Here is a 16818-nt window from a genome sequence, read left to right on the forward strand (position 1 = left end):
TATGGACTGCTGAGCGGGGATCAGGTACCACCAGGATGGGAGCAGCTCTGAAGAGGGTTTTTAGGTGCCTGAAGGTGACATCAGTGTGGGGTGTTCAGGAAAATTGAGCCTGGGAAGAAGTGAGAACATACATGGGAGTGACAACAGAGCTGAATTTACAAATGAACCATTGACAGAAAATAGCGAACCCCGGGAAGTGCTGAAATACCCTTCTGCTGGTGGCGTTGGGCCGATCACATCCGGCACTGACCTCACCTGAGTCCATCTCCACCCGGGCTTCAACCACAGTAAGGTGGAACTGTCACACAGCTGGTTCTGGATGAGCCGGTTCAGGACCTGTCAGATGTGTTGGACAAGGTCGAGGTAGAAGATGAGTAGCTAGGCAAAGACAGATGCTCAATATATCCCAAAGGATATCATTTACTAGGGGTTGGAAGACAGTGGGCGTATTATTGGGAGCAAACAGCATAAACTCATCATGTCCGGTAGGTGTGTCGAATGCTGTCTTCCACTCATCCCTTTCTCTGATCCTTATCAGATGGCAGGTGTTGCAGGGCTCCGACTTTGTGGAGAACACTAACAGTTCAAGCAGAGGTGATGAGTTGGATACACAGGAATAAATTCAAAAGTTTATTGAAAAATAGAATCCAAAGCGGAGGTGCCCTGCAGGGACAATTCCAAGAGAAGTTCAAAAACTCAAGCAAAGTCCAATAACAGGACAGATCAAACATGAAGAGAGGAATCACAAGATGAATACGAGATGTTGTACAAGATACAGAGAAGAAGGAGGTGAAACATGTTAATGAATGAGATGCAAGGAGGGAGGCCTGGCAGGAAGGACAAGTGAGCAGTCAGGTGAGTGTCAACGTAAAACAGGAAAAGATGAAACAGGCGTAACGCAGAGACACAGAGGAGGATCTGCCATTATGTTCCTAGTTTCACAAAAGAAAACAATTTGATATTGATTTTTTCCCTGAAACTAATTTATTGATATTAATCTAAGTGGTAACTGACAATACTAAAATAAGGTTGCTGTTCTTTTGTGCCACTGAAGCTGCTTATAATTGTGTCGAATAACTTACTAACTGCACTGAAGAAGCAGAACAACGTGACTCATGTCCAACCTGATATTACTGCTGACAGTGGAAAATTTAAAAAAGTCCTTGGCACGCTCTTTATGGGGTGAAATAATAAACTCAGCAAATGAAATTAAGATGAATAAATAAATACACTTCAGTGTACGATTTCAAAGTCTGAATCCACTTCATTGTCTGAAACACTTTTTCATTGGAACCCTTTTTAAATCACAAACACAGATATTATTGTTTGTTATTGATTATGATTGATATTATCATTGAATTTGTATTATTAGATTTATTTACATCTTTATTATATCTGTATTTATGTTTCTGCTATTATCGGTGTAAAGCACTCTGACCTTTAAAAAGATTGCTGCATAAATAATTTTACTTAAGTTTGAGATGGTTCTAAATGATTAATATAGCCTACAGTATCTCATCAGGTCACAATAAGACGCAATAAATTCCTACACTGTCTTACGTCACTGTCTGGAGCAAAAACAATGTTTTAAGTAATCTCAATGTGCCTGTTGTCGTTTCTCTATTGGTTCAATGATTCATTTTCCAAATTGTGTCAGATTTTTTTACGTAGTCAGTTGATCTTTGCGTATAAATCAGAGCAAGGGGAGTTTTTTCAGAACGAAGGATGAAAGAAGGTTTAAGAAGTGTTATGCTCTGTTATTGCTTGAATAAATTTAAAGAATTCTATCCGTGTAGCATCTATTTCAATGTGTTCCACACTCCAAATGCTTTTTATGCACACGTTCTATGATTGTCATTAACTCCTCATTTTTAGTTTCCAAGGAACAGGAAGAAATTAGGAATTTACTCAGTGGCAGTCTTCTTACTATATTTTAACTCTTGGTTCCGTCTTTGTCCTTCTCTGATAAGGTTTTGTTTGGAGGTTCTTCCCCTTCGACATGTGTTGTGACTTAAAGGAAGAGCAGCATAAACAGACTGCAACAAGTACCTGCTTTCATTACTGTGTCAAGATGAGCCTGAAGCCAGAACAATGAAGACTAACAATGAATTTAAATGCCCACATTCATCACATCAGGGCTTTAATGAGAGATTGCGGTAGTAGTGATCTTTGCCCTTTGGTGTCTTAAGATCTGACGATCATTTCTTCTCTCAGATAGATGGAGCGAGTATGAAAAGTGTGAATAAACTCCTTCAAGGTGTTGCAGTTTTATTCCATTATCATTTCTTTGAGAGGTCACTGCACTCTTGACATTTGGCCTTTGAACAAGCAGACAACACAAAAAATTTGTATGCACTGGTAACTGTAACCTAGCTTTCTACAAAGGTTTGGAACAGTATATGTAGCCGATATGCAACACGCATTACATAAAAACGCTTCATATGACAGGGTTTGTACCCTGTGAATGCTCCTCTAGCTGTGGTTCAACTTGAAATGACTCCTCAGCCTGCTCCACAGAGACTTTCAGAAACACAATGAAGCTGGATGTCATAACGAAGTATAATAATATGTAATTAAAACCTGAGGAGCTGAAAATGTGAGGGGACAAATTATCTCAGAGCTGAAAAAGGTGGCGAAAAGAAAGAAACCACACTGCTGTTGCCACTGAATTAGACTGATTTTTTTTTGTTTTTTTTTACCTTAACTTATTTGACTGTAAGTTTCAAGTGAAAGTGTAAAGGTAACATATGAAAATAAATAAAAATTAACTTATATTTAGTGTTGGAAAAAAAATAAGTTTGCCTGTTGTCCCCATGTTTCAAGTTGAAGACTGATTTGTATGTTGTATAGATATTATTGTGAGTGTCTTTTGTTTAAACTAAAATGTTGTGTGTACAGCTGCTGCTGAATTTTATTTGTCACCACTTCAGAGTCACTGGGTTAGGATGTAGGAAAAAGAAAGGAACATTTCAGAGAGAAGCATTTTGAGCCTGACAAATAAGAATAGAGACTGTGTTTGGGAGCTGGTTTGACATGACAGACACTTCTAGAATCTTCAGTAATTTAGGAAGAAATATTCTGCTGAGATGATATGGGACTTAAAGGACAATTACAAGGTGTTCTATTCACTTTAATTTTGAGGGGTTATGAAAGCCACTAAAACCCCCACACTTGGCGTCCGTGCACTTTTCACAGCTTGTCTCGCTGGTCTGATTCTGCCAGCATTTAGGAACTGTGAAGCTCACTCCTTTCAGCCCTGGCAAGTAGAAATGTATCACTGCAGAACCACTGTTCTCCGAGCACGATGCTGACTCATCAGAGAACTTTCACAAACTTTAAAAAACAAACACAGACAACACACACTCATACGCTTAACAATACAGCTCTCCAGATAGCTTTTCATCATATTGCATTTGGAATCACTTGAAAGAGACATGATGGCAGAGCTAATTGCTTTCATTCACATTGCACTGGACCAGTGAGGATAGCAGACATTTCCCTGTGGACCCCAAAGTGTTCCAGTCAAGTCGTGATGAAATAATTGCTATGGATCAATTAGAAATGAAGATTTAATGAACAAAAAACTTTTAACATTTATTTCCAGCAGCCTCTCGTCCGTCTGATCACCAGTTTAAAGTCCATTAGCCTGTCACATTTCGTTATCTAAAGCCAAAAAACATGTCAAAGCAAGCAGGTTTAAGCCTTTTTTCAAATATCTTTCAAAGTGTTTCCAAAATTATTCTACTCCGTGCAGAACAGTGAGTCAATACTTTGATTCACCAGCATTGTGAAAAAGAAGAAAATCAGTCCGTAGACAATTGAACTAAATGAGTGACTGTGTCTCAGACATCGCAGCAGATGAGTTGTCATGTAGCTCTGCCCACGGCGGGGTAAGCAGGTGGATTTATGGCATTGTAAAGGGTGATGGAACTCCAACAAGGCAGTCCTCCAATCTCATTACTGGTCTAGAATCACCTCTGAGAATAATGGCATTTCAACTACGCTGTTTCGCGTGTGCGTGCGCATGAGAGAGAGAGGAGAGGGGACGCCTTCTCTCTACGTGACACCCATGCCTATCCCCACCTTGTCTCACCTTGGTACTGCAGCACACCTCCCCTCTTTTCCATCCCTCCTCTCGTTCAGCCTTCCCTCCCCACTAAATCGCTCGTAACATCGGATCCCAGGTGACATATTTCCGCTGAGGTGCCTAATAGATTCCCGTGCTCTCCAGCTGGCTGAGGAGCAGCGGTTTGGTTCTCTGAGAGGTGAGGGGAGAGAGCGGTGAGGGTCGGGAGGAGGAGGAGGAGGTGTAAAATGTGGACGAGGGAGATACTGAAGAGTAAACAATGAACTGTACTAGGCCTCCATTGTGGCAGGAGGCCAGGTTAGTGTGAAATCTGGAGCATGGGTGTGTTTCACTTTTCTAAAATGTTTTCATGCACAAAAAAAAAGCACTTTTCATACATATACGAGTACAACACAAAGTGCTGAACGTAAGATAAAAGAACAACAAAATAACAACATAAACAGAGAACCCATACCTCCCACCCTCCATATACAGTCACACAAACACACACACACACACACACACACACCACTGACAGAAGGGAGACATGGCAAAGGCAGAAACCGCATGGCGGTGCAGCTGTTAGCACTCTCATCTCACAGTTTGAATGTCCCTGGTATGAGTCCAGTTGTGGGCCTTTGGGGCTCACATGGCCTTGTACACACACACACACACACTCACACTGGTACACCCTGGGCACGCACTCGGTGTGTGTGCCCAGGGTGTGCTTGTCGTCAGCTTGGATCAGTTCCTGACACCCGACAACCCCGAGTTGCATAAAGCAGTTTAGCAGATCAAAGGATGGACACAAGAAGCAGGAAGTCATTAAGTTGCACAATTTTCAGTTCTCTTGGAGTCGATGTTGCATCAGTTGTTCTCTAAATCCATCATCAGTGGAGCAAATACCAGTTTTACAGTCTTGATGCAGTTTTCCATTTATCTCAGAACTGGGAATTCTGAACATGGAATAATGTTACATTAGAGCCAGTGAAAACTGGTCTCACAGGCAGCATAATCTTACAACTAAGCATGTCAGTAATTTTAGTCGTTTATGTAAAAAAAAAAAAAAAACACACACACACAAAAAAAAACAAAAAAAACACAACACTGAAAGAGTGTAAAACATGCAACCCTCGGGCCAGAACCAGAACACGAGAGTCCATTATGGCCCACAGAGAAACTAGAGACAGAGACAAAATATTAACATCTGTTTACTAGAGATCACACTGTTTTAGTAAGCAGAGCAAGCAAAGCACAACCTGAGGCCCAGGCCAAGAGATCACTCCTGCACAATGAAAGCTAACTACCTCATTTCTAGATACTTAGCATCAACAACAAGGGCATCCGGTGAGGGTGACTTTGTGAAAACATGCATGCAGAAACCAAGTGTCCAGAGGAGTCACAGATTATTATAAATACTAACCAGAAGACCAACTCTGTGGCGTGAGGATGTCTGAGGGCTTTCACAGAACTGGACAATAGAAAGATAAATTATATATTTGTGAAAGTATGGATTTTGGATGTGTCCTTGTTTTGTGTGTGTGTTTGTGTGTGTGTGTTTTCAATGTGTTGTCACAGGTGTTGAAATTGTGCTGATTTTGAAAATGAAGTTCTTCATGTTTTAGAATAACATTCAATTGAACACTTTTTTTTATGTACTTGTCCTCCTTCACAGATAAACCAAAGGTAATATTTGATGTCATTTGCAGGTTTGGACTGTATGGATTGAAAGGTTTTAATCAAAACAGTCAACTAAATCTTAACTCATAATCCTCTGTTGTTCAAGTATGAACCTAAAATTTACATATTAAAGTTGCGCTCAAAATCTTTTTCAACTGTAACTCCTAAAAATAACTCAATCTGTCAACGCAGAAGGACAATACAATGTCTGTTGTGTTTATAAAACCATTTACTTCCAAATTTAAACTCTTGGTTACTAACAGATTTTATTTTCCAGAGATAAACATTCAAGAAAACTTGTGATTTGACTAAAATGTCAAATAATTCCACAATTTTGCTCTCTCTGGGATTTTCTGTCTCCAATTCTCCAATATTTCAGATATTAGAATCTAAACCGGGAATTAAATGATACACCTCTGTTATCATTCCTAAAGCATGACTGAATCTCAAAGTGAGCTATTTTTGATCAAGGATATAATTGAATGGAGCTGCCGCTGATTCATATTCAAGATTATTGCTGCCAAGCTGTATTGAATTGTCCCACAGCTCAAGTTTCAATAAGCGTGCACTGAGAATGTTTGACATTTTGCTTTGAAAAATGATTCAATCCATTATCAGAAATGATCCAGAACAATTTTCAGACAATTAACTAATAGGTTTAAACAATTACTCATCTCAGTTCTACACTGTTTTCTTTCTGGGTGGTTTCTGGATTCAGGTTCAGCACAGGAGTCACTTTGCAAAGGCCTGCGACGTTTCCAGGCTTTTGTATCTATTTAAAGATTCAAATTGGGGAATTTGCTTTTAATTTAGAAAACTTATATGAATTTAATGTAATATTTGCTATTTTAAAGTGTCTGAAAGCACTAAATGCACCAGCGCAGTAATTCATCACAGGACAAAGGTGGCATTACTGAACACTTTTGGTCACTCCACCTCTTGAGGTTGAGCGTCTTAATGCCTCGAGAAGGTACTCACATCTTCCCTCTGCTGTAAAGACAGGAAACAGCCTGCATCTGCACCTTAGCCAAGAATACGTTGCTCCTGTGCATCGTGATAAACTGGAAAATAATGTAAGACACCATAAAGCAGCTTATTGTTTTGTCGATATTTATAACTACAACAGCCTGGATGTGTAATTCGCAGCCCTCTCATCCAGCATCAGCTCATTTGAACTCACTCTGCAGGAACTTGAGCCAAGTTAGCAGGTATTTTCATGTCAACAAATTGGTGGTTGTGTCCCCCGGTATGGATAAAGCTTCACTCCTGGTGAAAACTGCCCCACTACAACCTCAGACTGACTGGGCCCTCTTTGGAATTAGGAATTACGGGGACCTGTTTGTCTCGGTTTAACCAGACAAATGCGTCCTCCCAGAATTCATTCACTTCCAGTACGTTTGAGGGAGACGACTCGAGGGAGGCGGTGAGGTTGTAAAACTGAAGCCAAGCGATGCGGCCAGACGTTGGCTGACAGCAGACTTCCTCCAGACACTCTGCCCTGCTCTCTGTGAACTCTGCCAGCGCATACCCCCCCCCCCCAAAAAAAAAAAAAACATCGGGAACAATGTGTCCTTTGCGGGGAGGCCGGTGATTTACTGCTAGTCGGGGACATCATGATGAAGCTGAATGTGAAGCCAGAGTGCCAGACAGCATCTGTCGGACCTGCGCTGCAGAGAGAGAGAGAGAGAGAGAGAGAGAGAGAGAGAGAGAGAGAGAGAGAGAGAGAGAGAGAGAGAGAGAGAGAGAGAGAGATGCAGCTGGAGAGACAAAACATATGTGAAGGAATTTGAAATGAGGCAGAGCAGCTGACGGACTGACACCAAAAAAAATCTAAAAAGGGACCGTGCACACTGAAGTATGTCACATATATGAGCTTTTTTTTTTCTTTTTACTAGAGATACATCATTGTACTTTTACAACTTTGACACAAGTGGCTGTAAACAAGTCATACAAAGCACTCAAACACCAGTATAGATCAGATGCAGTTTGAAAACCAGGGGCTGTCTTTGAAACTCAAGGTTGGCAGTGAAAATCCCTCATTTCGCATTCTCCATGTGTCAAGGTGCTCTTGGTAAAAAGCTGAAGTTCCTCCCATCAGTATACGAGCAAAGTGCATGACTGCGGTGCCTGCAAGGTGGTGGGACGCCAACGTGTGATCGTGTGGGTCGATCCACCCATCTAAAGCCTCTTTAAAATAGCATGTTATTTTCTTTTTAAGCATCTGGTACATGCCCTCACAGTCTTCTGAGAAATTCAAGATGATGGTGTGACAAATAGTGAACTTCTTCATGAACATCTCAGCTACAGTTTAGTTTGGTTTCTTTTGTGTGTGTGTGTGTGATTCTTCTGTCTCATTTTGACTCCATTAAGCTGCGATCAGAGCTCAATAGGGGACATATTGTCTGTTTTTGGACTCCCACTGCATGTTTCGAATTGTTTTCATGCTGCTGTATCAAAGTGGGATCAATGTCTCACTGAGGGTATTTTGTGTTGAACAAGAACCAAAACATTTAAAGTCCTGAAAACCTTTGCACAGGGTTGTGCATATATATATATATCTACTGATAAGTAACAATGAACCTGAACAAATGTATTCCAAATATATTCAAAGATACGGCACAAACGCTGCTTCCTTGACATTTGTGGTCTCACGGGCAGAACAGATCAAGCAAGTTGAAAGATAAGAGTTAAAGACAGCTGACAGGCAGAAAATACATCCAGGAGCCAGCAGACAACAAGCAGGCAGCCAGGTACACAGACTGACAGGGCAGACAGCAGCATGACAAAGGGCACATTGATCCGATTAAACCTCTACGCTTCTCCACTCGCTGCTCCTTCTCACCGCCGGGCTGAAAAAGGTCATTTGTTTCTGGCCGGGTTGCTCACTTTACTGCGGCCCAGCTCCTCCGAGGGCAGTCCGGGGCGCCGGGCCGCAGAAAGAGCCTCGCTCGTCTGCAAGTGGGCCAAGAATGAGCGCCAGGTAGTTTACTGGAGGAAGGGGCGGGGGGGGGGGTTCCCTGGAAAGCCAACAAAAGACAGCTGAAGGCATTTTCAGAGCGTGAAAAGGGAAAATGAGCAGATAAGCAAAGGTAGAGGAGTAAAGATAGAAATGGGAGGAACTGGGGCAAAAGGCCAGAATGAAATAAAATGCTCAAGGCCTGGATTAGTGACATGAAGGATGCTTTCACTGGCAGACAAAAAAAAGGGCGAGGAGAGCGAGAATCCAGTTAGGAAGAGCCACGAATATACAGGCGCATGAAAGATGGAGGGCAAAGAGAGAGAGAGAGAGAGAGAGAGGAAAGTGATGAATGGGCGATCATCGGAGAGCTGGGTGTGTGTGAGCTATGGGAGACCCTGGTGTTGACAGGCCGCCTCAGACCCAGACACCGACACACACACACACACACACACACACACACACACACACCGGTTTTAGAGAGAAGGACAGTGCTGCTCTGACGGGGCTCCGCTCCACCGAGCCTCATCTATAAACACGGCGAGAAGAAGAAAACGTGACGGCGGTGACATTCCCGATCCGGGAGTCAGTATTTCTGCTTTATGACTGTATCGTCCTCATGCAGCAATTACCTTAAGTATTTCTACCAAAGGAAATGAGACCACATCAATTTATGTAAAATGTTTTTTGGAAAGAAGGTTGAAAGTTGTTTGTTTTTCCTTCTGGTTCTAATGTCTTTAAGGCTCTTGGAGTGACCTGCATTTGAAGGTGGCTTTTCCATTACTCACTTTATACTTTTTCCTCGTTTTCTCCTTTGTATTCAGGACCTGAAGCCCTTTCAGTGAGTCACTGTGCATCTCTTTCACAGTCAAGAGTAAGTTTTTATGTGGTCTGGTGGCTTCACAGATATAATAGAGGGAAAAAAATTACTATTTTTATCTGGAAAATTTTACAAGAAAGTACAACACTTGGATAAAATCTCGTCATATTTCTGCCTGTAAAGAATTAACATAACATCCAAAGAGCCTTTGTGGACAATGCACCTGCCATGTCAGCAAACATAATACAAGATGCTTAACATATGATGCACAAGGTGATTATAAGACTGAACAAAATGAAAAAAACAGCTATAGCGGGCAAAGCATGTAAAAGGATAATAATATTCACATTTGGAATCTATTCATCTGCTGAGCGGACTATGAATGAGAGCAAGTCAGACCACTAATGTCGCTAATACTGAGAGTGATTATTGAAATTAAGGGAAAACCGAGGAAAAAATACCTTTTAGAAAGCAAGATAAAATATTAAAAGTAGAAAAGCACTCAGAGAGTACAGCCCTTCACCACCCTCAACGTTTCCTGAGAATTTCAAGGATTATGAGCTTCATCTGGATCTTGTCATTAACAGACAATCATGCCAACACCCCATGGATCAATGAGGCCACTGATTACCCAAACATACAGGTCAAACACTCACAGGAACAGGAAGAAAATGACAACCTCAGAAGAAGAAATTACCAGGCATGGTAGTGGCAGTTATCCCTGAGCATGTTTCTTTTCCCATCATGGTTTTGCATATTAAAAAAGTCACAGTGAGAAACCATCCCAGTAACAAGTTCTATATATTTCTATACCTATCTATAGACGAGAAACTTTTCCTGAAGTTTTCTGAAGAGGAGGTTTACTTTTCAAACATGCCAGAGATAAAAGCGAACAGTGGGACCACTTTAAAGTTTGCTACGCCTCCATGCAGGCTGGACATGAGGCTAAAGTACATGTCCTCCTCTGTATTTGTCCACAAAAAAAAACCTCTTACATGATACTATATATATATATATATATATATATATATATATATATATATATATATATATATATAATTTTTTTTTTTTTTTAATTTCTCTTAAACGCATCCCAAAATACTACTGGAAAAAGTTTGTTGTAAAAATACATTATTCACGTCACCACCTTCTGGATTTGCTCTTTTCAGGCTCCAGCGCGCACGTGGGAGTTTTTCTATTGTGATGAGAATATTCAAAACCCAGGGCTATGTTTCCATCTGGGGAAAAAGTTGTTCTCCTTTTAGAAACTGCGAACCCTGCTGACGTGCTTGGACAGCGAGGTACTCTCACCTCGTGTTCCCAATCAGCAGATTTAGCGGGATATTCTTAGCTCGGCGGAGAGCTGAGAAAAGCAGCCGCTCTGCCCAGACCTTCTGCTGGATCACCCGGCAGCTGTGGCTCCATCTTTGTTTGCGGCCTGACCTCCAGAGCAGAGTACTGGTCGATATATCACACAGTACACAACTTGCGGGACGTTCACTCCCACGTGGAAATCTCAAATCCGAGTCGAGCCGGGATTTTTGCATACTCATGTACGAATGATTCACCGGGCCAAAATATAAATCTGCTTTCTATTCGCAACCAGTTGGTGGTAATGTGATAATGTCCATCTGCAATGCAAAGGCAGATCTAATTGTCATTTCTGTCGTATTTTTTTTGTCTCACTGCAGCTTGAAATCTGCTCTCAAGGGGCAGACTGAGTGAAAAGGAAATTTACATTGTATATTCAATCAACTTTATGGTTTGATGACAAATCCCGAGTAAAAATGATTCAAAACTGCATTTTAGTGGCTCGCCGCCTACTAATTGATAATCAGTAAATCACTGTGGGTTGTTGTCCTGTGGATTTCATTACCGCACAACAAAGGTGCCAGAAATTCAGTTCAGAGGACCTAATTATTCCTGGCTGTTCAGCTTTACAGCTGAAGCTTAATGTCTTATTGACAGCAGACATAACTGCAGACATGCTGACAGATTTTTGCGACCGAGCTCCTGCACAAATAAGAGATCATACTTCACTTGTCAGAGCTGTTTACTATTAAACCCCAGGTAGAAAAGTAAAAAAAACTCCAGTTTTTTCATCTCTACTCAGGTTAAAAGCTGCAAATCTGTCTTGTTTATTGCGCGTTGTGATTACAAAAAGAAGGTGACGACAAATAAAAGAAAATAAATGTCTCTATTGTCGGGTTGATTCCTGTTTTTAGTCGAGTGTGTGTTTGTTTGATCATCTCCGTTCGGCTTCTCCTTCTGGCGGAACATTTCAGCTTCTTCAAACACTCCTCTTCGCCTGTGATCATTGTCGATACAGAAACTTGTGAGGTGCGCAGATGTTGTCTCCTTATTCCCAGAGATTGTTCATCCTGTTTCCCTGGCAGCAAACGCTCTAATTTCCTCGGAGACAGTAACACTCGAGAAATATTTCCTCTCACTTCCAACAAATGAAATGCTTACATGTGGGCTGCAAATTTGATCCTTTTTTTTTTTTTTTTTTTCCACTTTCAGTCAGTGGAAATCAGGTAATCCATGATAGCTAGCAGTGTGTGCAACTGCTTCAGCAGCTTGTTTTTTTTGTGCTGCGATGTGAAGGCGTTTAAGTGGTGTACTGCAGAGTATATGAAAATAGTTGAGTCATGCAGAGACTATTTTGTATACGAGTGTTTTAGTCGTGCACAGAGAGCAGCTGAATCAAATGAGAAAGCTTATGAAATCAAACTTGTTGACTTAGATCTGAAAAGCCACACCATGAACTGCAGTCACGAACGACATACCAGTCACTTCTCCAGCATTAGCTACTGTGATGTACTTAACCGCAGGAGGGTCAGGGCAGGCCGCACTTGAGTATTTTCGGTGATTTCATCATTCAAAATGACCGTATTTGAGCATTTCCTGTTTAAACAGTAAAGGGACAAGGATAGTTTTTTTTTTCTTTCTCACTGTTGCAAAATACAACTGAAATTATATCTCAAGCTACTTGTGTGGTTATGAGCATTTCAGTTGTGCACGTTGTTTGTATCACTGAGTTTCTGCCCTGGAGCACAGGATAAAAAAAACAACCCTTTAAATGAATAAAACAGGCCAGAGCCCCTCACGCATTTGCCATGCACGTTGTGTTTGGATTCTGCAGGACATGCATGCAAACATGTATAAAAACACTGATATGCATGCAGAGGAGGTCTCGGAAACATGTGCGAGGAACTGAGAGGTTTTCCATCCGAATCAATGGAACTGCTGCTTTGAGCGATCTCACTGGGTGTGCATGTGTTTTTTTCATAGATTTGAGCCAGCTGATGTGGTTTCGTCTACTTTGGGAGGGTATATATAAAGATTCAGAGTGGGTTTTCATACGTACTGATACATAATAACGTCTCGGCTGACATGATGTGTCCTCATATATTCAGATCACCTTCGTCCTACTGTAAACGTTCCAACAGATCGTAAAGTGAAGCAGCGGCCCGTCATCTGAACTGGTACAACAGACAATCTCATTTTCTTCTTATCGCTCTGTCCCGTACAGGCCCGAGGCCGTGATCAACCGATTGACACCGAGGCAGATTGAAACCCAGGCCCAAAAAAAAAAAAAAAAAAAAAAAAAAGAGAGAGAGCGGCGAGGGGAGGGATGAGGAGATAAGAGACAACCTTAAATTACTGCACCCCGCCGAGCCCAGAGCTGACCAAGCTTTCAGGTGTGTGCTTTTTTTGTGAAAAATGACTTTGTCCTTTGCTGAATTTCACATCTCGCAAACAGCAAATCTGCTCAGGTATTAATCCCTGTACGGAACGGGACACAGCCTGGACTCACGTGTTACAGGTACCTGGAGGAGACGTAATGATAAAACCATTAACTGTTTGATTAACTGACCAAAAAATAATCTCCAAAGAAATATGGTTTCGATTATTTTTCACCCTGAAAATTTCAAACTTTTTTTCACTTCATTTGCTGATTCCAGTAATTTCAGATTTCTCGTCGGTAGTCGTGTGAAACACGCAAATTGAAGATTTTAGACTCATTGAATCCAACCAATACTTTTTTTAATTAACACTTTATAGAACAAATGACCAATTTGATTAACCAAGAAACCCATCGGTTGAATTCAGAGGAGAAAATTCAAGTGTTCAAGGAACAAGAAATGCTCAAAAGAAGATTACTGTTCCTTTTTTATTAGTACTACCACACATGTTTACATCAGTGTAAGCTCCAGTTGTGTTCTTATCTGTTAGTCTATACCGGATAGCTGAAAGGAAATACATATTTGTTGCTTATAGGCTTTGAATCTTATCAAATAACTGAAATGGCAACCAATTAAATAAGCAATAAAGTAGCACGAGGAAATATGTTTTTCACAGATATATCACAAAATCACTCGTGGCTATGAATAGGATTGTGTGAGTATTCCTGTCTGTCTCTGTGTTTTCCCTGAGTGTCCAGAAGTATCCTGCCTTCATCCATAGTGAACTAAGATCTTCTGTAGTATCTCAACACGAGTCATTATCTCTCAAACAGGCTCCTCATAAATCCTCAGTGGATTGATTCTTTATTGATTTGGTACTATTTAAAATAAAACGTATGGAGCGGGTGGTTCTTCATTTGTGACATTATGGCCCATGCTTTCGCTGAATGAGATTACAGGAAGCCTGATTTATTTTGTGCACGTGACATATTGTTAATTTCTCACCTTTTATAGATCGGAATCTGCCTATTCTGTGTGTTCAGCTAATGGTGTTTTGACAGTTGAATCAGTGACAAAATATACTTCTGCAGCATTTCTATGTTTCTATTGTTTCAACAGCAGATTTCAACCCTCGGGGGAATGAATTTCTCTGTTATTCACTCTCTTGGCTCTTTCAGTATCCTCATTAGCAAGTACAGATAAGCCAATAGATACGATTTCAAAAACAAGTTCCACTCTACAGGCCAAAACAATGCCTGGATATAATGTACTGTTTCTGCTGATTTAGTGTCTTCAGTCTTTACATTCATTCTCACAGCGACTCCATGATCTGGAGATCAGTGCTTTGTGGAGATTTCCCATCTGTTACATGCACTCTTTGCTCTTGCGGCCAGAGACGGTCGGTTTTGATTCTAGGGGAAATTTCATCCTGCAGAATAAATTCACGGATTATGTGATAGATGAAAATCCAAACATCTTAAATTATGCACAGACAGACCATTTTAATAATGAGTGTTTCTGTCTGATGTTTTACAATGTGAAGCGGGATAAGAATACCAATTATTCCAGAAAACCTATAAATTGAATTTGTGCACAAATACAGACTGAAATGTTCTGCACAGTATCCTGGAAACTACTCATCGGGGAATGTTAGTAAAAAAAAAAAAAAAAGAACACTTCATAGAAGGATTTTAGAATTGAAAGACGTACCTCAGAAGAACGTATGTTATTATTCAGGGGTCATGCCTTCCTGAACATCCCTCCTGGTGTTTTTTGTTGAGTCTTGACCTTGAGAGCAGGTTTGAATCCCAGCTGCAGCAGGACGGACATCAGCTGGAAAACTACAGGTCTGCGACAACCCCTGTGAAAAAGGAGCAGCCGAACACGCTCGAGTTTCATTCTCACTTTTTCTTTTAGTTTTCCTTTTCTATCAGTACTTTTAACTGATGAATGTATTTTTGTCACCTCTGATTTGTTGACGCAGTCATTAGAAATACATCCGTCAAAAGATTTTCTTTAAAAAATGACTGAAGAAGAGGGAAACATGTTGCATCTCTTAAATCTGACAAGCCTTGGCGGAGACATGTTGTGAGGAAAAGGTTTACACAAGTGTCAGCTGCAGGCTGACAGAGCTGTGAACTGGAGGGTAGCGGAGAGAAGTGACTGCAGCAGACCGATTTCACCTGTAAGGCCTCGGCTCAGTCACACGGAAACGTCTCACCTGGATGTGAATGAAAGAAGGAAAATCACGCTTGGGCTTCTTCTAAAGTAAGTTTCCATGATTTTGATGTGAAAATGTCCGCGTATAGAAGGCGGACTCCATTTTTAGATAAGTCGGTTTTGAGTGGATTATTTTTAATCAGTGATAAATAAGGGTTTTCAACAAACCCCGCTGATGCACTCTGGGATATGTCGGGGACCTTTCAGAGAGCTGACTCTCTATTTTTGCATTCACACGTCACACAGGCAAGTTTCACTACGGCGACAGAAAGCGTGACCCACTTACCTGTTTCAGTCCTTTTTGTCCCCATTTTCCCAAAAGCCTGCGGGCTGAGGAAGAAGAATGAGAGGCGAGGAGGCCGCAGGGACGAGGAGAAACGAGCAGCGCCGGATGTGGAGGTGGAGAGGGAGTCGTGTACAGTATGAAGATATTTGACCTTCTCTTGATCAAACTGTCAAACTCCCCCTTCTTTCCATAAATGGTTGTCAAATCTCTTGGCAACTCAGGCACACGGGGTCAACGTCCGCCAACAGCATTCTCCTCTCGTTTGGCATCAACCTCCACCTTTCTGTCAAAAGACCCTCATTTCCAGGGGTGCCGTTCAACTCAACCCATTTTTTTGGTCCCTCCTCCGCCTTCCTTCCTGTGATGTATCGATCGAGGGGAGGGCCACTTATTCCCATCTCCTATTCTTTCCCCCTCCAGTCCTTCTGGTGACCTAAATTCCCTCTTGTGTGCTCATTAATGAGCTGATGCAAGTCTGCCTTCCTCTGGGAGGGAGGGAGAGATTGGAAAAAAGGCTCATTAAAGGACTCGTCAATAAGGCGGGATTAATCATACATTGGTACGTGTGATCCAAGGCTCTCTTTGCGCACTGTAAACAGTCCTGCAGGTGTGCATAAAGTGCTCCTAATTTATGATAATCTCCCTCATTTGCAAGAGAAAACTGTTTGTTCAGTGTATCTATTTTCTATTTGAGGCTGAAAAATCCCACTTCCGTAATGCAGACATTCGTACGGTCTCCAAAGGAAATCCTGTCACACACCTCGTACAGACTACGGTCCAATTCCGGCCATCACTTCACCCGCTGTCGTTCAAATCTGGCTCTAAAGCCAAACTGCCTCCACGAGGCAACCTCTAATAAGTTAATGGGAAATAGTCTTCACCTATGTAGGGCATTTTCTCTGCTTCAGTGGTCTCAAAGCTCCTTTCACTGGTAGTTCTACTCACATCAGCGGCTGTTGCGCTGAGAATCTTGGGGTTCAGAGTCTTGATTGAGGACACTTAGGCACAACAAGATGGAAAACTTCCACCTCATAAAAACCAACAACAGGGGTTTCAACACATTTACAGAATATTATTTCTCATGACGGGACAGTTGCTGCT

This window comes from Salarias fasciatus (genome assembly GCF_902148845.1).
Source record: "Salarias fasciatus chromosome 7 unlocalized genomic scaffold, fSalaFa1.1 super_scaffold_4, whole genome shotgun sequence".
NCBI lineage: Eukaryota > Metazoa > Chordata > Actinopteri > Blenniiformes > Blenniidae > Salarias > Salarias fasciatus.